Consider the following 22,373-nt stretch of genomic DNA (forward strand, 5'->3'; position numbering starts at 1 on the left):
TGTTCCCTCTAATTTTTTTCCTCTGTGTGCGGAAGTTTAGGGTCTCTGTGCGCTGCAGCCATGGCTATGTGCGCCAGAAACCAGACCACGCGTGTGTGCAGCACCAAATATCCCTCCAAACTTTTGTTTAAAAAAATGAAAAGACGGTGCATTTCCACACACACGGCGCCACCTTAAGGGTCTTAAGGCAGATATGCAATTTGGATACACATTAACATTGAATACTAACTCAATGGACCACTTGAGAGGTCTGAAATCACCATGCTCTTGTTGACAGATGATGGGGTGGATGAAGTGAGTGAACATCTCCCTGACATTCTGACTACCCAAGAGCATGATGGGTCAGTAGAGGGTGTAAGAATCTCCCCTACTCTGACCGCCAGTTACTGGGGCAGTTCTCTTCTCTGTTCTCTCTCACCCCTGGGCTTACACATTTGCATACCCTCAACATACATAAATACAGGTGACTACACTATGTCTGTTAGGAACAACATGTACACATTGTCAGACAAGGTGAAAGCTAGATAAGGTCTCCAAGATGCTGTCCTTAGTGGTGACTGTGCCCTCGAGCAGTCCCTGTTCCAGATGGGTGGTGCTGGTACAAAAAGCTGTGAGATTTTTCTTGCATTGTCTTTTCACTGTATGACTGTTTAAAGTACTGCAGAAATGCTTTACGAATTGCCTTGAAGTTAAACCTGATTGCTTTGTTGCAAGCTACCAGAGAGTTGAGAACAAGTTAATTTTAACTTTGCTAGTTTTTTATCCTTACAGAGATTGTGGTCGATGTTTCAGTAGGGTTACACCCCCCTCAACCATTAACCCAAATTCCAGCAATATTCTTATTCTCAAGTAAAATATCTAAATTAAAAGCAGATTTTTCTCCTCAAATATCATAACCACCTGTTTACACCTCACAAAAGATCCACTTTTGTTGAGTGCCAATTGCAGGACCTGTCTGATATAATTAAATCAATGCACCCTACATATTACTTTGGTGATGTTTTACCCACAAACATAATTAAAACGACTTTCTGCCGTCTAAAACCTCATGGATTGGCTATAGGAAAGACCTCAGTGTGTCAGGAACTTTTCCCAATGGACTGAAGCTGGACCAGATCATGCATATCGTGAGAAAGCCAAATGCAGACCCTGATTCTCTAGACAACTACAAACCCTTATCTAACCTACCTTTGCTTGGCACAGTCATTGAAAAATGTGTTGCCCTCCAATTTAACAAATACCTATAGGAAAATGCTGTGCTTTCTCCCTGCCAATCTGCCTTTATGGAAGGCCACAGCACCAAAACAGTGACAATAAGAGTGCTTAATGATATTCACTGTATGTTCGATGAAGGAGAGGCATGCATACTGGTATTGACGGATTTGTCAACGACCTGCAGCACAGTGGACCATTTTAGTGGGCAGATGAGATTGGAATACAAGGATATTGTGCTAAAATGGGTCAGATGGCTCCTCTTGGATTACTCTCATTTAATCAAACTGGAATTTAATGTCACAACGAAAATAGATTTTCTGCGGTATACCACAAGGATCTACTCCTGCCCCAGTCCTGTTCAATCTTTATGTTGAGCCTCTAAACTAGCGTCTCAAAACTAAGGCATACATTTGTACAAATACATTGACAACCCACACCCGTTTATAAAGAGTTTTTTGTTGTTGTTTTTTTTTATTATAAAGACCTTTATTATCAATAAGCCAATGTTGCCACTTAAGCACCTATGTGCACATTATTCACAGTACCTGCGTACCACTGAGATCGAATAACCAGATAGTATACACAGCCTTTCAGCCGGCATCCCGGAGGCCCAGCGGCGAGGTGGATTTGCACCAGCTTAGGAATACAAACAGTGATAACAGCTTGAAAGCAGTGTGAAGTGCGTCATGGCAGCTTGCAATCATCTGATGAACGCTTGTGACTAAGGTCCTAGGAACAGGGAAAAGTCATGAACTACAGAAACCCTCTACCCCAACTCCCCCCACCCTCCCTCGAGTGTGCTTGTGGAAGTGCCTATGTACACTAGTTTGTGGATAAACGGTGGTGTGTCTAAAGAGTGCCCTGCCCAATCCCCAACCCTGGAAAGACAGCCCGCCCCAGTGACTATCTAATCCCATGTTCAGTGGAACCGCGAGTAACGTGCCATCCCCGCCCAACCTCCCTGTCCTCTCCCCTCCTCTCCCAAAGGGGGGGAACTACGTGGCCGCCCAGCCCCCTATTCCGAAACAAGGTCCTGGAGGTCAACCACCTCCGAGGTATCTGAGCAGTCTTCCTCCCCCTTCTGCAGATATTCCTGATAGAGGCCCCAAAAGTTTTTCGGTCTGCTCCTGGGGGGGGAGTAGGTCACTATATAGTTCAGTTTGTGTACTGCAATAAAGTAAATCCCCTGCCCATCTTTTCTTGGTAGGGAGAGGCCCCCTCATCCAACAACTCGCCACCACCCTCCTGGCTAACAGCAGTGCCATGTCGACCAGACGACGCTGAGCAGAGGGGAGTGACTTAGAGTAACCAAGTAGCGCTAATTCCGGACTGCGAGGAAGTTCCTCTCCCAGGATCCGATCGAGCTCAGAGAAAACTTCCCCCCTGAAGGCCTGTATACCAGGGCATTGCCATGCCATATGGATAAAGTCGGCCACGGGCGTGCGGCAGCGTTCACACTCCGCCGTTGGTCGCAGGCCATATCGGTGCAGCCGTTCAGGGGTGTAATACACCCGTTGCAGGAACTTAAAGTGCACTAACCTGTGCCTACCATTGAGGGAGATTCTACGCGTACTGGAACAGCAGTATCGCCACATGCTGTCATCAATGGGCGACTGTATATCTTCCTGCCAAGCTTCCCTGCCTTTAGAATGGAGCAGTTGTTGGTGTGCCACTCCCAGCTTGTTGACATGCGATATCAGTTTAGCGGCTGTCTTATTTTTTATGACATAAGTCAGTTCAGGGACCTCCTCCGGCTCCTCCACAGCCGGACCCAATGCCTCCCGGAACGCTGAGCGCAGACTATGGAACTGAAACTTCTGGAGTAATGAGGGGCCCGATGATGTGGGGGAGAGCTGATCCCAGGTTTTCAGGGTGCCCTCAATAAACAAATCCTCCATCCTCGTGATTCCCAGAGAACGAAGCGCCTCGATGACACCCTTCTCCCCAATGGGGTCCAGCCTGAGTGCCCATTCGATCGGCATCAGGGGTGAATATAAGATAGTGCAGCCACGGGCGCGAGCCAGGGCATGCCAGGCATGGCTAGTCGACTTAAGGGAGTTCAATTGACCGACAGAGCGATCCACCGGGAGACAGATCGTGGCCGGCAAGGGGAGCGGGTCTGCAAACAGCCGCTCTAGGATCAAATGCGGGGTGCGTGCATCTCCGTGAACCCATGAATGTAGGTGGGATGCCTGCGCTATCCGGTAATATCGCTCCATATCGGGAGCACCCAGACCCCCCATCTCACAGGGGAGAATCAGCATCGTCCATTTTATCCTGAGTTGCCCGCCACCCCAAGCCAATCGAATTAGGACTTGTGTGAGCCGCGTAAAGAAGGCCTTCGATAGAACCACTGGGATGTTTGTGAACAGGAACAGAAACCTAGGCAGCACAATCATTTTCATAATGGCTATCCTGCCCAGGAGAGACAGCGGGAGTTTACTCCATGTTTCTACGTCGTCAACTAACTTATTGAAGGCCACACCGTAATTGTCCCTGACCAGGACCTCCGGGTCAGTGTCTAATCGTATACCTAAATACCTGACCGAATCTGTGGACCACTTCAAGGGGTATTCCATTTCGAAGGGTTGCGTCACTGGGGTGAGAGGGAAGGCAATAGATTTATCCCAGTTCACACGAAGCCCTGAGAGTGAGCCGAAGCGGACTACCTCCCTTAGTACCGCGGACAAGTTCGACTCCGGGTTGCGGACATACAACAAAGTATCGTCAGCGTACGTAGAGATGCCTATTTTGTAGGTGGGAAAGCTAATCCCCTCCAGGCTGTGGTACTCCCTGATAGCGCAGGCCAGAGGTTCCGCTACCAGCGCGTATAGTAGAGGTGAGAGGGGGCAGCCCTGCCTGGTGCCGCTGCCGATAGGAATCGGTTCCGACACTCTGTCCCCTAATTTCAGCCTGGCCGACGGCCGGTGGTACAAGGCGCCGATCATCTGCAGGAACGGTTCACCCAGGCCGAGTTTCCGGAGCACCCTGATCATGAAAGGCCACTCCACCGAATCGAATGTTTTCTCCATGTCTAGGAAAATCGCTAGTGCGGTATTTTCCTGTCGGACATGTTGCATCGTCCCCAACACAGTTCGTATATTGTACGTCAGGATTCTGCTGGGGACGAACCCGGACTGCTCTGGCGCGACTAATTCGGGGACCAAGAGAGCCAGCCGATTGGCCAGCACCTTGGCGTATATCTTTGCGTCCACATTCAATAAACTGAGGGGCCTGTAGGAGCTGCAGAGTTCCGGAGGCTTCCCCGGTTTCAAAATGGTGACCAGCAAAGCCTCCCGCATAGTGAGGGGCATCTCACCGTCCTCGCAAATCGCATCGAAGAGGGAGATCAGGTGCGGAACCAGTATATCTTTGAAGGCTTTGTAAAAACCTACAGTAAGTCCGTCAGAGCCCGGTGCACTGCCCGATCTCATGCCGGAGAGGGCATCCAGGATCTCGTCCTCCTGTATGGGGGACATCAGAAATTCCCTGTCCGAGTTCGGCAGGAAGGGCATGGCGATGTGGCCAAGGTAATCGTCCATTTCGTCCTCTGCACCCAGCGACCTGGACTGATAAAGATCGGCGTAATAACGTCGGAAAGTGTGGACGATTTGCTCCTCATCGGTGACTGCTGCACCCTCCGGGGTGCGTAATTCGTCGACCACTAGTGGTCGCCTAGAGCCTCTTACCATTCGGGCCAGAAGGGCACCCGGCCTGTCCCCCTCCCCGTAGACCCGAGCGGTTGCGTATTTCCCCATGTAGAGAATCTCCCTGTCGGCCAGTGTCTGATACTCCGACAGCAAGGGGTTGAGTCCCGAGTGAGTGTCGGGCCCAGGGTCCTGCAGCTGCCGGTCCTCTAGATCCGCTAGCCAAGCCTCCAATGCCGCCAACTCTCGCCTAATGGTACGCAGTACACTGGAATGTTTGGACATAGCCATGCCTCTTATGTAAGCCTTGAACGCCTCCCATATTGTGAAAAAGTTGTCTACTGTGCCTAAATTAGCAGCGAAGAACTTGTCTATGTCTTCGGCCAGTTCGCCCCGAAATGCGTCGTCCAGTAGGGCGTAGGGGGGGAACCTCCAGGTGAAGGGGGGGATACCCTTCCTAGCAGTAGCAAAATGCAGCAAAACGGGGGAGTGGTCCGAGAGGGTGCGCGGGAGTACCTCACAGACACGAATACTGCCCATTACAGATGATGATGCCAACCAATAGTCGATTCTGGTATGGATATTATGATATGCCGAATAGTGTGTAAAGCCACCTTTCGTGGGGTGTATATACCTCCATACATCAACCAAGTCTAGTTTGATCAGTTCCGCTTTCTTGTAGGCGGCAGAGGCCACCGGTCTACGAGCAGGGCCAGAGGAGCGGTCTGCAACGGGGTCAAAAACAAAGTTAAAATCACCTCCCCATAACACCCCGGATTGTGCATGCGTCCTACAGTGTGCCGACAAAGTGGCATAGAAGTCTGGGTTATCGTAATTAGAGCCGTATACGTTGACAATCAACAAGTCGATCCCCTTACCCACACACCTAGCGAGGACAAACCGGCCTTCTGTGTCCACCACCACTGGGATCAATCTTAGTTGTGAGGTTGGGCTGACCCAGGTTAGCACCCCCCGTGAGTGTGTCGTGAATCCTGCCGCCACTGTGTTGCCCACCAACCCACGGGACTTCAACATCCTACTGTTGACGGGCAAGTGAGTCTCCTGCAGGAGGGCCAGGTCGACGTGGTGTCTATGTAGGTAGCTAAGGACCTTCCGCAGTTTTCGGTAGTCGTTCAGGCCCCGCACATTCCAAGACATCATTTTCAATGTGTGAGGGGCACGTGTAGAGTTACTCATTGCAATATTAGACACAACAATGGCAATTGATCCAGCGCGCTGTCGGGGACATCAGCAGCATCAGTTCCAGAGTCTGGGGCAACCACCTGCGGCACTTTATATCGAGTAAACATCAGTAAAGCGCACGGGCGGCATGGCACCGCGACCACAAACAAGCATTCCAGACCAAGCACAACTCCAAACAGCATCCCGCTCGATGCAACACAGAACTCCCTGCCATCAAGGAAAGCAAAACCTTCTTCCGCAATTCGCCCCAGATCCTCCTCCCACCTCCCTACCCACCCACAGCCGACCACCCCCAACCAGGTCAGACAGACCCCGATTCCACCCCCCATCAACCCAAAATTAACAAAGTCTAGATCGTCCTGAAACAGACTCCCTGGGGAGCCAAACAGCCAAAAGCACCGGGGCAGAGAACGCCTACTGGGAACAGTATCTCCTACTGTTCTGCTGCACAAATCAAGTTCGTCCCGCAGGCCTGCCCCAGCTATTAACTCAGTGTCCTTAGCAAATCACCCCAAAATGCCCCTCCATCCCACCGACCTCCCGAAAGCATACCGCCGGCTAGCCCCGGCTCCACATGTAGCAATGCCCCCCTCCCCCCTGACAGCGCTCAGCAACACAAAAACAGTCTGTCGGCCGGCGCCAACTGTGAGTTCGCTGGTCTCGTTCACTGTTCCGTCCCAACAGGACTGACAATATCATTTCAACTCTCACTTACCGCCCCCCGGGGGGGTGGTTCAGCGCCTCCGATGGAGGGGCAGCCTCCTCCTCGTAGTGATGAAGATAGTGTACACAGCAGGTTCCCGCTCAGTCTTGCTCCTCCATGGGAGATGCGGAGCCGGAGTCATCAGCATTGTTTTTCTGGGCTTCCTTGCGTTCCCTGGTCCATTACCTCAGGGACTTCTGAAGGTCTCTGGGGTCCGTGAAGAAGTGGGAGTGCCCTCCTTTGTTGATACGGAGCTTGGCGGGATATAACATGGCGTAATCTAGGCCAAGGGCACGCAGCTGCTTCTTGTACGGTGCAAATTGTCTCCGTTCTTCCTGGACCTTAGCTGTGAAATCCGGGTAGAGGGAGATGTCCATGCCCTCGTGCTGCAACTTGCCTTTGTCCCTCGCCAGGCGCAATGCAGTGTCCCTATCTCGGTAGTTGAGAAGCTTCGCGATGATGGGGCGAGGGGGCGCGCCTGGCTTCGGTTGCTGGCCCAATGTGCGGTACGCTCTTTCTACAATAAACATGGGGGAAAAGGCCTCCTCTCCGAGCAAGACCTTCAAACGTTTTTCAACGTAGAGCTCCATTTTGCCAGTCTGGGTGGTTTCCATCACCCCCGTGATGCGGATATTAGATCTGCGCGATCGCGCCTCTAAATCCTCCGACTTAACCTGAATAACCTGGAGGAGCCTGCCGAATTGTTTCCTGTCTTTGTCCCATTCGGTTTGCGCCTCCTCCGCCTCCGTGAGTCGCCGTTCCGCCATGTCCAGGCGCTCCGCATGTTTGTCAACCCGCTCCGCCATGCGGTCCATGCGGTACGATAGTGCGTCTATTTTGGAACCAACAGACGCAATACTGTCCTGGATCCCCTTTTCCATGGCCGCAAGCATGTCACACAGTTCTGTGCCCGCTGGGCTAGTCGCTGTGGCCCCCTTCGGGGATGCCTCGGTAGCCGGCGTCTCCGACCCTTTAGGCCGTCGCCGATCAAAGGAGAGCTTGGCCTGCGTGGCGTCGTTCTTTCCCATGGCGGTACCGATTAGGTGACAGACCAGGATGCGATGAATACCTCGCACCTCTCCAAGGGGCCGGGGCGAGGGTCGAAACGCTCTGGGAGGCGCGCTGCTACCTCCGGCCGCCGGGACCGTTAGGCCTGGGTCACCGACGTGATGGACCCAAGATGGCGCCCGCAGGAGAGTATCTTCAGTTTTTCACCGCTCCAGCAATGTCTCCACTCACCCCGGCCAACTCCGCCGCAGAGGCGCCTTCCTTTAACACACAGCACAGAGGAGGAGAGGGACGTAGGTCCGCCGGCATATATTAATCCTGTTGTGCGCTCGCTAGTACTCCCCAGGTATAGGGCCACCATTCAGCAGCACAAGATACAGCTTCTGCGCCGCCGAGGAGCCGCCCCTCGTGGGGGCAAAAGTCCGAAATTTTGGGCAGCGCCCAGGGAGGAGAGGGCGCACCCGCGCCGGTCGCTCGAGTGTCGGGTCTCGCCCCAGCGGACCAATAATCCGGACGTTGGGGTTCGCCGCAGCCGCACGTCGGGTGACGTCGCTCGGCCCGCTCTTCAGGATAGTCCGCGGCTTCAGGCCCAGTCCGCGGCCGCCGTGGTGACGCTGCTCTCCGCTTCTCTCCACGCGGAGGTTGTAGCTTACCAGGGCCACCGAACCTCACACAGGTGACCTGAGGTCTCAGTAGGTGAAATAGGGCCAAATGTAGGAGTCTGGACACTTTGCAGGATAGTTTATCAGGATTTTGCAGGGGCTAAGGCGAGGAGCCGAAGGCTCACGCGTCCACCATCGACGCCGGCTAGCTCCGCCCCCCTGTTTATAAAGAGTTTTTTCTATCCACAATCCACACACACTCCAGGGATGTTTGAAGAAAATATATGTTTGGATATCAGAAATTTGTCAATCTCTCTTGTTCCCTCCCGAATTACTAATTAATCTCCCATAAATCGAAGAATAAGATAACACCTAATCTGTTCGCTGAACGTTGCAAATGTAACCTCCCCCTCAGATACAGTCAAATTGCTAGGAATTTGGATCAACATGATTGCTACCACAGGTAAATAAACTTGTGCAGTCTGCAAATTATAATCTTCACAAACTAAAGAGAATTACATTTCTTTTCTCAAATGACCAGCCGTAGTCAACAGACCATGCCCTTTCTATTAACGTGTTTTAGGTTAAACCTTTTATTAAACTCTTTAGTTTCCCCGATATGAATAATTGGTCAAAGCAACTTAGGAAATGCCCATGTGACAATCTGTCTGAACAATCAGACATTCATATCCTGTTATTTTGCAAGTTTTATATAATTCCTAGGAAAAGATGGATCGTGCCCATATTGAAGATCATGGAAGTTAATCAGTGTCGCCCTGCTTTTTTAGCTATTCAAAATTTAGATAACATACTAACTGTCGCATCTGTATCTGTGTTTTTTTAAAATATTTTTAGATGACGAAAATCAATTTATGATTGAAATGTAATAAGCCCATTTTTGTTGTGTTATGATTGTTTTTATATATTTTAAATTTGATTTTTTTTAAATGTACTTTTATGGTTGTTTTTTTGCATAATACCCGAATAAAGTTGCTAATGAATGAATGAATGGTTCTCCTATATATTTAATCCACGGGAAGTTAACAGTACAGGAGTGTCCAAGAATTGCCTTCGTCCTACTGATATAAAGTGACAATTCAGGTATTGCCCACAGTCTCCTCCAAAAGATTAGAGGTCGAAATCTAATTTTTTCTAAAATCGGTCTTTTCCCTGTGTCCAACCTCAAAAGTGTCAAAGGGGTGCTGACCGGGAAGCATAATATTTGTCTCAAAAAGTGATTCTCAAACCATACCAGAGTTTTGGGATTTTTGTGCCCCCAAACCTCGGCTCATATTGAGCTTCCCCCAGTGCTTGAGAAGAATACAGCTGAGGACTGGAGAATTTTTTTTTACAGTGAGACCCCTTTTGTAACTTCCGCAGTGCCCCACCATGCTGCCCCAATTTAAGTCTCAGTTTTGCAATATAGCGAACCCAATCCATCTTCTCATCAAGTGTAATTCCCAAGTAATCAAATAAGTGAACCTTGTCAAATGGGATACCATCCGAAGTGGGATTTGGGTGAGTAGTGTGACATGGGTTAAAACCCATATAAATGGTTTTACTAATATTTATTCCTAACCCTATACGTGCACAAAACCTGCTAAATCTGTCTAAATTTATCTGGATCCCCATCAGGGCTGAGACCCTCATATTTGCTAGTTTGCTGGTATCATTGTCACAGCTATTGAAGTATGCAACCAAATCATTCAAATATTAAGTAAAAAGGGTTGGGGCTAACACACAGCCCTGTCTAATACCCCTTCTTACAGGAAAGGGTTCTGTTACTTCTCCTAGCTTCCCACACCGGACTTGGGCAAAATTATTTTCATGTAGTCTCTCTATGATTCTGCACAGGTATGCTGGAACACCAATCTCTACAAGCACCTGCCACAGTGAGGTTCTTGGGACCAAATCAAAAGCTGTTCTCCGGTCTACAAAAACGTCTTACCTTTTCAATGACAGTTTTCCAATATATGATCTGAAGAATGAACACCTGGTCTACCGTGGAGGTGTTGGAATGAAAGCCTACTTGCAGAGGACAGAGTGCAGCATACTCATCTAGCCAATACTGAAGCCTTGTAAGAGTAAACCTACTAAAAAGCTTTTGGGTGGTATCAATCAGGTTGATGGGCTTGTACTCAGCATGGTCCATAGGACAGCCCTTCTTGTATACTGGGAACATTTCAGCCCCTGCCCAAGATGGTGGAATACTTAGTCCAATTAAAATTGCATTGAACACCATGGTAAGATAAGGACCCCAGATATGATTACAGATAGAAATAAATCCCCCAGTATCTTGTTGATGCCTGGAGCTTTATGGGGAACAACCTTCATGATGGCCTGTTCCAGCTCCATGCATCTTATGGGTTGGAAATTTCTGGTGATCTCATCCAAATTTAGCATAGATGGGGTCTCAGGGCTTGCTGTTGGTGGTCCTCTCCTAGCAATAGTGAATAAAGATTGGAAAAGTGCGATATCCAGGCCTCAGCTGCTACATTGGTATCATTAAATATAAATTAAAACAACTAATACCTGCAGCCCATGCAATCCTTACAGCTATGGGTGATCTGGAGTAGTCTGAAAAGTCCCACTTGTAGGAGAGTGATGGTTGGTAAATGTGTTGGCACTATCACTGGCCATGCTGGCAGGGGCAATAGGTGGTGTAAGCTGCATTGGCCTCCGACAAAGTAAGCACTGGTTTGGAGCATATCTGAGCCATTACACAATAGCTAGGCCAAAAGTGTATTCTTGGAAGTTTCAGTCTTCTAATGGCTGGTGCCAGGTATACTGGGCCTTCATTCAAGAATAGGCTACAGGTCACCCAATAAGAAGGTTTGGCCCCAAAGGGGCTACCTCCATGCATACCACATCTTTTTCTTTTACAAAAATCACAAGGACACCATGCAGCCTGAATAAAGACTTTGGGCCTGATTAGGATATCGGTTGGAGTTTCCTCCGAGCGACATCCCTGCGGTTTCGAGACTGACCTACCTCGGGTTGGGGATCCAAAAGTGCAATTACGATGCGACCGCACTTGGTGCAGTCACAGACTTCCATTTCTCTATGGGAGCTTGTGCAGCAGTCAAAAACTGTCCGCAGCACAAGCTCCTATAGAAAAATGGGATTCATTGTAAATCCTTGCACTGTGTGGCAGGCACCATGAGTTGCCAGGGATTAACAGGGGGGCACCATAGGTGCTCCCTCGGTCCCCCAACCAGAGGCCACTGTAGAAAGGGTGCCCTGCTAGGGGCCCCCAAAGTAGCTTCCCAACAGGATTTCAATGTTGGAAAACCCGACATGGAAAGCCCAACGGAAACTGACATTATAATCCCAACGGCGGAAACGCCGTCCGGACAAGTTTATGTTGGGTTTCTGACTAGCTGGCAGGCTCCATGAGCAGGTGGGAAACCAGCTGGATTGCCGGCTGGTTTGGATTTGGACAGACATCCTAATTAGGGCCTTTGAGGTAAAGTGCAACATAGACTTCAGTTCCTGAAAGAATATGTTTTCCCTCGTTGCTTGCATTCACTATTGTGGGACATACAGCAGATACAGCAAAATTCAGTATAAGGAATTTACAGAATTCATGTATTATCTAAACATTTTGATTTATTGTAAAACACTGAATGGCAGTGAGAGTGATCAGTCATCATATCACCCAATCCACAATATAGCAAACCTTAGTGGGAGACAATATTATAGAAGATGAAACACTAACTGACTTCTATTTGTTATAATGACTTGTCTGATGGTGTCTTCTATACTTGATAAAGAAAATTAAGGGCTAGATGTACAAATGGATTTAGAGGTTGTAAACCCTCCAATTCGAAAAATAAGAGGCTTTTGACAGTTAAAAAGATATATGCTATGTACTAAACCTATTTTAGGAGTCAGTAAAGATTTACCATCTCCTAAAATGGGTAAAGAAATGGATACCAAATCGAAATTTGGAGGGGGTTCGCAGTGGCCATCCCTTCTAAATTGTAATTCCATACTACATATGTCAATGGTTTGTGACTGAGATCTGTGACCCCCTCAGACCAGGCCAAGAACCTCAGCATCCTACTCGACTCATCACTCACCATGAACCGACAGGTCAACGGAGTCACCTCCAGCTGCTGCAACACCCTCCGCATCCTCTGCAAGACCTTCAAATAGATCCCCCCTGAGTCAAGGAAGACAGTCACCCACAGACTCATCACCAGCAGACTGGACTATGGAAATGCACCCCACGCCGGCATCAACAAGTCCCTACTCCATAAACACCAGAAAATATAGAACACCGCCGCCAGACTGGGCCTAAGCATCCCCCGACATGAACACATCAGTCAACACCTACGAAGTCTCCACTGATTCCCGGTGGGGAAAAGAGTGACTTTCAAAATCCTCACTCATGCCTATAAATGCCTACACAACAATGGGCCCAAATACCTTAACAACAGAATCAACTTTCACGTACCCAAAAGAAACCTCCGATCTTCCAACTTCACACTGGCCAAAACCCTGCGCATCCACAGAGCCAGAGCAGGTGGAAGATCCTTCTCTCACAATGCAGTCTGGACCTGGAACGAGCTACCGGCAGACATCAGACGTGCCCCCTCCCTGAACACCTTCAGGAAGACCCTCAAGACCCAGCTCTTTGGCTAAACAGATCTGAGGACCCCCCTACCCCCCCCCCCCCCCCCCAGTGCCTTGAGTCCCTCAAGGGTGAGTAGCGCACTTACAATTTCCTGATTAATTGATTGGGATTACATTTGCAAGCCATTGACCAGATACCAACTGCTAAATTAGGTGGGCTCTGATTCAAAAAGTGGAGGGAAGGTTCCTTTGGTGCCATTCACTTTTGAAAATCGGGATGGCAGCTTCAAGGAGAATAGACAGTGACTTAGGGGACCACTGCCAACATTCACTGAAGTTTTCCACATTTGAAAACTCTTTTTTTTTTAAAGCAGCCAAGTTTCTTTTGAGGAAACCGGGCTGCCTAAAAAACCAAGTTTTCAACTTTGAAAATCAGAAACAGGGATGGTGATCTTTTGAACCATGCAGGCCGGCATCGGTGTGACTGTAGCCAATCATACTGGGTTGCAATTGTTAACTGCTCAATTAATATACATTAGTCAAATTGATCCGCGACCCTCTGTGATTACTTACTTTGCAAACCAATCGATTAGAACATAGGTTGGTTTGCAAAATAAGTACCTGGTCGCAAAACGTTGATATGCAATTTGCAACTGCTTTTTGCAACTGAGTTCTTAGTATATCTGGCACTAATATTTGAAGTAAGAGTCTGTCATTGTCAATAAGCTTTTAGTACTAGAAACTTCACCAGCTAAAACAGTGAGACCTTAAATAATTTAAAAGCATGTCAAACATCAGTATAGAATAATGGGTCTGTGTAGAGTTATGAGAGATAAAGACATTACGTAACACCAGGAACTAACAGAAAAGAAGTCAGACAAAACCAATAGTTATACAGAAAAAGAAGAATGACTAAGCTGATGACAAACAACAGGTACTGTATGGAGGTCCCCTCAGGTTGCTGACCTCCTGAGGCATCTCTTTCTCTCTGATATACAAGCTAATTATGCAGTGACCTCTTAAGGATTTGTGGACCCCTTGGTAATACATATTTTGGTGTCCCTTGCTTAAAACAACTTTAAATGTATTCCATCTATTCACCTCACTCAATCCCTCATGATTCCAAACAATATTGGATGAAATGTTAAACCTTCAGATACAGGTGCGTACAAAAACAGCCAATAGAATCTACCTATTGTCCAACAGCTAAATAGTACCAAAAGAGAGCTTGAGCAAGCCACGATAAATCCTTTCGTTTTTTAGTTTGGATCTAGGATTTTTTTAAATGCAAGAATCACCTTTTATGTGGAATTCAGTGGTAAATCAGCTTGATACTCCCTTTGTAGAAAAAACATGCTACCGGTGACTTGGCGGATATTTAGTAGACTTGTGCATAATATCACAGTGGATAATGCTTGAAACTGTAGCTTTAGTTACCAAATATATGTAATCACAAATATCACCTCATTCACCATTGGCATTCTTGCTGCAACGGCTAAAATTAAAGGACCTCTCTGAAGATTTTCACTATTCCACTGATTGACATCCAATAACTTTCTCCTAATTTCTCTTCCCCTGCCTGAACAGGCAGAACGTGAACAGTGTAGCCAGAGATGTGAAGTAGAGGGAATAGAGAAAGCTGAGGTAGCCAGAGGGAAATATAAAGAGAGGATAAAACAGGAAGACGTAGGGATATGGAGAAGGAAATTTAGAAAGAGAAGTAAAGTACTCCAAAGAGTGAGCTACAGAGAGAAACGTAATGGAGAAAATGAGGTGAATTAGAGAAAGGTAAAACAGCAAGAGGGAGACAGAGAAACATGAGGAAAAACAAAGAGATACAAAATATAGAGAGAAACAAATGAGAAGAGGTATACAAAAATGGGTCAGGTAAAGAGAATAGTGTGCAAGAGAGAAAGGTAGAGAGGGGTAAATGGTAGAAAGATGCGGAATACAGCTAAAAGAGGAGACAAAATAGACAAAGAGGGGCAAGGTTTATACAGAATTTAATGTTGTGAGTGTGATTACGCTAATTTTAGTCCTTGCCTTCCCTTCCAAATTTTACACTGATGATCTTTTATTTGCCAGCTGAAAGTTGTTGATGGGAATAAACACTTCAAGATTGTACTTACAATTTAGTCATGTTTAAAAGACCACTGTCTCCGAATTTCAGTTTATGGATTTTAATATAAGGCCAAAAATAATTGAATGTAAACACATCTGAGAATCACTGAATATAGGTACATAAAGATCAATACAGAGCCGAACCTACGCATATAATTAATTCGGTACAGAAGACATAATGTGACAAATTCCAGAATTAAATCACAACACAGGATTGACTGACTAGATATTATAAAGCGCACTAATGCCACGGCGGCTTGGTGCTGAGATAGGGTACAGGCTGGTGCAACTTGACTGGTTAGCATTGAGAGTAAAGCCATGTTTTGATTTTCTTCCTGAAAAGTGTTCTGCTTGGTTGAAGTGAAGCGGTATTGGAAGTGAATTCCACAATTTTGTAGCTAAGTGTAAAAAACCCTTTCCCCCACCTCACTCTGTTTATCTTGGGATATAACACCAATCTAGGATTTGAGGATCTAAGACAGCGTGATGGTTCATAGCAAGGGAAGAGAGCTTGTAAATCATAAGCCCCTCCACCATGAATGGCTTTGTGGACTATGCACAAAGCCTTAAAGTCAACCCGTCTTTTAACTGGAAGCCAGTGTAATTGCTTAACACCGGCAGATGTGGAGTGGTGCTTTGGAAGATTAAGTAATACTCGTACGGCCGCGTTTTGTAATGTTTGGAGTTTGGAAAGCTGGGCTGCACCAGCTCCCAGGTATAAAGCATTGCAATTGTCCAACCTTGACAGCACTAAAGCTCCGACCACCGTTTTCCTCAGTGAAAAAAGGATAAAGGGTAGAATCTTCCGGAGGACCTTCAAGGTGAAAAAACAGGCTGAAGAAACCTGGTTTATCCGTGGGGCAAGAGTGAGGTCTTTGTTTATCAGGACACCCAGGTTTATGGCTTTGGGTGCGGCACCGGGCAAGTACCAGCTTCAGGGGGCCACCATAGTTGGCTCCAAACAGATGCTTTTGTGCCAAACTCTACAACCTTGGCTTTACACGCGTTTAATTTTAAAAAGTTGAGGTTCATCCAGATCATCAATTCTGTAAAGCAGGTTCCAAACTGTTCTGCCGTTGCGTCTATGCTGTGTGTCACAGACACCACTAGCTGTGTGTTGTCAGCGTAAGACACAAGCGAGAACCTGTGATTCTTTATTGGTCTGGCTAGGGGAATCACATAAATGTTGAATATGGTGGGGGACCAAGCTGATCCGTGAGGGACTCCACCAGAAAGAGTGAACAAGTGTGACTTGAGTCCATTCCAGCGGATTAACTGTTCCCTAGCTGACAGCAATGATGATAGTAGGGTTAGGGCCTTTCCACTGATACCGACCTCCTGCAGCCTTCGTATCAGCACTTTGTGATTTACAGTATTGAAGGCTGCTGTGAGGTCAAGCAGGATAGGGGGCCGCCCACCCATCTCCATCCATTGATTAACGAACTTCCTCTGTCGCCAGTATCAGGGCAGATTCGGTGGTTTGAGGCTGAGTCTAACTCCTTATTAGTTAGGAAGGAGAGCATGAGTTATCTTTCCCTATACTACCCCCTCGGAGGTTCCTGGCTGAGTACCCTAACTTCTTTCCCCAAAGGTGTCAGCACGTGTAGACTTACTAAAAAGTACTAACGTCAAATGGATCAAGATAGCTTAACCCCTTCCACGCTGATGACGAGCTGGGCTCGTCATGGCGTAGCCTCCTCGCACGCTGATGACGAGCCCAGCTCGTCACGTAACATGCGTTTTGAAAAATCTCAGCGCAGGAGCGGAATTCCGCTAGCGCGCATGAGGTTAAGGCTATGGAGCTGGCTTTTAAGATGCTCCTTCTCCTCTGAAAAATATAGAAGTCTGATTTTCTGCCCCTGTACATCATACAAAAAGACAACACTCAGCCCCCTCCTAAATGTACCACATGATGAATTGTTTCACTTGCAATATTCCCCTGTAGCTTTCCATGGACTCTTTTCATTTAGTTCTTCTTGTCTTCCAGTGGCCTTGAGGTTCAGATAGGCCAGGCACAGAAGGTGTCTTCCCCTCCCGCTTATCAGACTCTTCAAAGACATTCCGGTTATCTCCTTAAAGTAAGCATAACGAGGTTGAATTTCTGTACCTGCAGTGGGATGACAGCATACTGTTCTGGTACACCCAAGAGATTCATTTAATTATTTCTTTAGCAACTAAGGATTTCGAAACTGTCAACAACTTGCAGCTCTGGGCCTACAATGCAGGCAACTTAAACAACACACAGTTACATTTGTATAAATATAATGTCATCCTGCACATCATGCGTACCGGAATGATAGCATTATTATTAATATTGTTATTATTTATAGATTTATACAGCGCTTAGCTGCCCCAGCAACGGGCGTCCCAGCGCTATCCAAGAGACGAATGCCAAATGCCACTCTAACAAACCCAAACAGTTAGGCCAGGAAGAGCCAGGTCTTTAAAGCTTTACAAAAGGTCAGATGATTCTGAAGTCTTCTGATAGACAGCGGAAGGGAGTTCCAAAGTTGGGCTGCCTGGACCTTAAAAGATCGACCACTAGCCCTGGCTCTTTGAAAACTGGGAGTACACACCAATACCAAGTTGGCGGAGCAAAGGGGATGGTTCGGGATATACGGAACCAACAGATCCGAAAAGATCAGAGGGCCTTGATGTGACAGAATTTTATGCGCTACGCACAAGGACTTAATTCTTTTGGCTATCAGTAACCAATGAAGTTTAGGTAAAGAATTAGATACCGAACCAAACTTGGGCAGTGCTAGCAAAGCACGGGCCACTGCATTCTGAATTCTTTGGAGGCATAAAATACCAGATTTATTAGCACCTAGATAAAAGGAGTTACCATAATCCAACCTGGCTAAAATTGTAGCCTGTAGGATAGTTTGGCAGATTTTTGGTTTGAAGTATCCGAGTAGAAGTTTTAACCCCCTCAAGAGACCAAAACAGACCCCAGCAAGAACTTTAGATTGGGTGTCAAAAGAAAGATTCCTATCTACCCAAAACCAAGATTCTTAACTGCCTCTTTGGGTGGTGGCGCTGGTTTAAGTTTGTCCGACCACTACTGTTCTGACCAAATCGCACTGTCTCTCCCTAACACAAGAATTTCAGATTTAGCAGCATTAAGATGCAAGCAGTTGGCTGTCATCCAGTCTGCGATTGCTATCAGGTCCTCCTTAAATTTAAGGATATTATTTTTGCACTTTTTTCAAAAGGCAATAACTAGCTGTGTGTCATCGGCATAAGAAACCAATGACATCCCTCTACTTCTTGCTACCATTACTAGGGGTTGAACATAGATGTTAAACAGCGCAGGGCTCAATATTGAGCCCTGTGGAACCCCATGCTTAATGGCATACACCTGCGAATGGTGCGGAGGTACAGCAACCTGAAAAGTTCTGCCTTCCTAAAAAGAGCGAAACCAGGCCAATGCCAGCCCCCTTACCCCAATATCCTGCAGCCTACATAGCAGGTTGTCATGAGAAGCATCATCAAAAGCGGCACTTAAGTCCAACAGAATCAAGGACGCAGAATCCCCAACATCTAGTCTGCCCCGGATATCCTCGGTCACGGCCAGCAGCACCGACAGATTAATCAATTCCCTAACCGCTAATACATATAAATCCTGATTAAAGGTGTACATTACTTTCCAATGCTGTGGATGCTAAATAAATGCATTTAAACATAATACACTGCAAACGATAAAAATATATATGAGTGCGTTTGGACTATGAGTATAATGCACCCATACAATTTAGAGTGCTGTAAGCGTTCTATCAAGTGGGAGAGATGAAGAGGTAGAGATCAATAAAAAAAGAGGTTGAGAGAGATAGCTGAGGTGAGAAAGATAGTTAAGGTGGAGTCAGTAAGAGAGAGAGTGGGAGTTGAGGTTAGACGGAAAGGGGCGGTGGTAGGAAAAAGTAAGATATTTATAGAGGTGAAGGAAGAGGCAGTAGAGGCAGAATGAGAAACAGTGGTGAAAAGAGAGGTGAGGTAGTACATTAATGATGAAATGATAGGTAGTGAGAGAGAAAGAGTAATGTGGTAGCGAGTGGTGAGATAGTGAGTGAGATGTGGGCTAGAGAGAGAAAAGACATATAGAGGTAAGGGGCAGTGGTGATGCAGAGAAAGGGCTGAAATAGAGGCAGAGAGAGGTAAGATAATATTAAGAGAGAATAGTGAGGTGTGGTAAAGATAGAAATGAGGTTGTGTGACAAGTAAAGAAGATGGGGGACAGCTGCTCAGAGGTCAAGTAGAAAAGGCAGTGAGGTACAGAGAGAGGGATGAGGTACAGAGAATTGCGGTAGAGAGGGGATTGAGAGTGAGAAATATAGATGCATGTGCAAAGTGTGACAGAGAGAGGGCCATGGTTATAAGTGAGAGAACGATAGAGCTAAATGTAGTTGAGTTAGGTGTATTGAGAGAAAGGTGGGCAGACAAAGGTTAGGGAGAGAGAGCTGAGAGAGAGAGTATGAAAGTTGTAGAGAGGTAGAGCTAGAGATGGCTGGTAATCAAGAGGGACAAGGTACAAGGGGTGAGGTGAAGTAAGGTGAACGTAATGATACAGAAAGATTATTTCTAATTTGATTGCCAACAGCTGTCTGAGAGAATGAGTGTTAAGGCTGGGCAGGCATGCACATGAAGGGGCAGACCAATGTTTTTTTCTAGAGCAACACAGCAACCAAAGTAGGTGGAACACATGGCCATGGGAGAGAAAGAACCACAGTGCAATATGTCTAAAAAATGGCCAGCTGTTTCTTACTACCCCTGCGCTGGCACACAAACAGCCTGTCTAGTGCCATGCACAATATTTGCACAATAGTGCGGAGGTGTGCATGTGCCATCTCACGTAGGATTTGTAGTGGACACATACTCTTCCAGGACAAACTCATATCCCTAGATAATTTGTAAACATTCCACACACTGTATGCTTGCTGGACAGTGCACACATATGCAATGCGTGGAATGTTTGGTGAATATTAAACATTTGTTTGTATTAGCCCCCCCTCCAAGGAGGTGTAAATATTTTATGCAAAGCCAAGGCTACCTATTTTGATAAATTGGGGATTGTGTCACAAACTATGGGTGCTTGTGATAATCTGCCCAAATTACACCCAAGTAACATTCCTTGACACAAAGTGGTGCAAAGCAGTGCAAATCAAAATTTGCGCTGAGAAAAGGGAACCTTCGAGCACATGATATGTTTGCACTGAAAGTAAATACCCTGGCACGACTTTGTAGTGATTTGCATCACTTTCAGCGACTTTTGCTCAGATGAAAACCCATAGTAAATCTGGCCTTAAGTTTCTACTAAATATATTCTGATGCTAAATAAGCAAACAGAAGCTGTTTTTCCGTGAACAACGTCATTATTGCCGAAATTTTGACTGCCCCAGTTGCTTCACCATTAAGCCCCAGTGGAAGTCGGGCCCTGAACAATTGTCCACTTTGCCCACTTTGCTCACGCCTAAAAATGTCTCTGGACAGAGAGAAATAGACATGCAAGGTAAAGACAGAAATGAGGTTGTGTGATGAGTGAAGTAGATAGAGGCAAGCTACTGGAAGTTCCCGTGGAAAAAAGCAGCAAGGTACAGAAAAAGGGATCAAGTAGTGAGAGATGGCGTAAAAGGGGATTTAGAATGGCATATATGAATGTAGGTGCAAGCATGATAATAAGGGAGCAAGGTCATAAGAGAAAGGTAGAGGGGGATGAACTTGAGTAAGGTATATTGGGATAAAGGTGAAGTAGACAAAGGAGAGATATAGAGAACTGAGATAGAGAGGATGAAGGCACATAGAAACATAGAAATGGAGAAAGGCGTTAATCAAGAGGGTGAAGGTAGAAGATGTGAGGTGAAGTAAGGAGAAAGAAATGACACAGAAAGATTATTTTTCAATGTAAATGTCACAAACTGCCTGAGAGTTTTGGGTTGAGGCTGGGCAGGTCAGACATAAACAAAATATAACGTGTATTTGTAAAGCGCACGTTCACCCATAGGTCTCTTGGCACTGAATACCAGATGTTTATTGTTACCCAACTCAATGGTACTCATTTTATTGACCACAGATAGATGAAAGGCTGAGTGGACCTTCTGGGGTTTGAACCTGTGACCATGAGGTCGAACTCAGGCCCCTGCAGTGAATGCATTAGCCCCAAAATGCATAAAAAGTGGTAAATGTATTCTATTTTAGCACAAAACAACATCCAACGTTAATGCACTGCATAGTTAAAGGGGATAAAGTGGCGCAAACCATAATAATTACCATAAACGCCTTCTTCTTACTACCCCTGCGGGGACATACAATCAGGCTGCACTGTAAGCATACTCTTCTAGTACAAAATCATATGCCTAGAAGTAGACAAATCTTAAACAGTCCATATCGAATGTGTGTGATGCAAAGAGCACCACACATGTAGTGTGTAGAATGTTTATATATATTAAATATTTCTTTATATCATCATCAGCTTCAATAATTGTCCTGAGAAAATAGCACATTCCAGTGCAAAATACTTTTTTTGTGTTGAAAAGTAAATACCCTTGCAAGAGTTTACCCTGCTCTACGTCACTTTATATGACATTGTCCGGGTGTAAACCCATAATAAATCTGGTCTTAGGTTTCTACTAAGCCAAATTTGTAAAATAAGGTGATTTTTATGAGAAGCGGTATTCTGGCAGACATTTTGACTCTCTCATTTACTTCACCGGGGAGCGCCTCAGAAGGGGGTGGGGGGTGGCTGGGTAATTGCCCACTTTGCCCGTGCCTTAAAATAACCTGTAGGCCAAATAGTATGGCGTTGTGAAAACATCCATACCTCTGCGTGTTTAGAGCGTCGTGTTTCTCCTCTCTTGTTTACCGCATATCACACTCTGTGGCAAGCTCTGATTCAGGCAGATCTCCGTTTAAAATCTCTCAGCAGCAGACCTTTCGCTTCCATTTCGCTTTTGTTACTTTATAGTCTGAGATGAAAGTCCAGCTATGCTTTCCATCTCCCCGCTGTTTTTCTTAACTCTTTCACGCCTAACATTTCTCTCATTCACTTTCCCTACATTAGTTTACTACGCGCAATTAGTGATTACAGGCTATGATCTCAATTCAGTTTCCTTCAAGTAGCTTCCTCTTGGCGTGCTCCACTATGGTATAAAAATTGCATAATTAAACAAGAGCCAACCAGCCGACAACCATGACTGAATACAGTGACATCTTATGGATTTGTAGTGCCCGGGTAATATATATTTTGGATCCCATTGTTTGTAACAACTTTACATGTATAGCCTCTTTTTACCTCACTCAAGA

The 22,373-nt window shown here is 46.3% G+C and overlaps 1 protein-coding gene across 1 annotated transcript in view; it reads right to left on the reverse strand.

The window, feature by feature from the left end:
• Nucleotides 1-22,102, reverse strand: part of LOC147683298 (thiamine transporter 2-like) — a 422,353-nt gene extending 400,251 nt beyond the window's left edge. The window contains exon 1 of the mRNA XM_086943745.1: nt 21,892-22,102. The gene's annotated coding sequence lies outside the window, so the exon portion shown is untranslated. The remainder of the gene's footprint in view (nt 1-21,891) is intronic.
• Nucleotides 22,103-22,373: the final 271 nt, after the last annotated feature.

The sequence above is a fragment of the Lissotriton vulgaris genome, chromosome 11 (genome assembly GCF_964263255.1).
Source record: "Lissotriton vulgaris chromosome 11, aLisVul1.2, whole genome shotgun sequence".
In the NCBI taxonomy this organism is placed as follows: Eukaryota; Metazoa; Chordata; class Amphibia; order Caudata; family Salamandridae; genus Lissotriton; species Lissotriton vulgaris.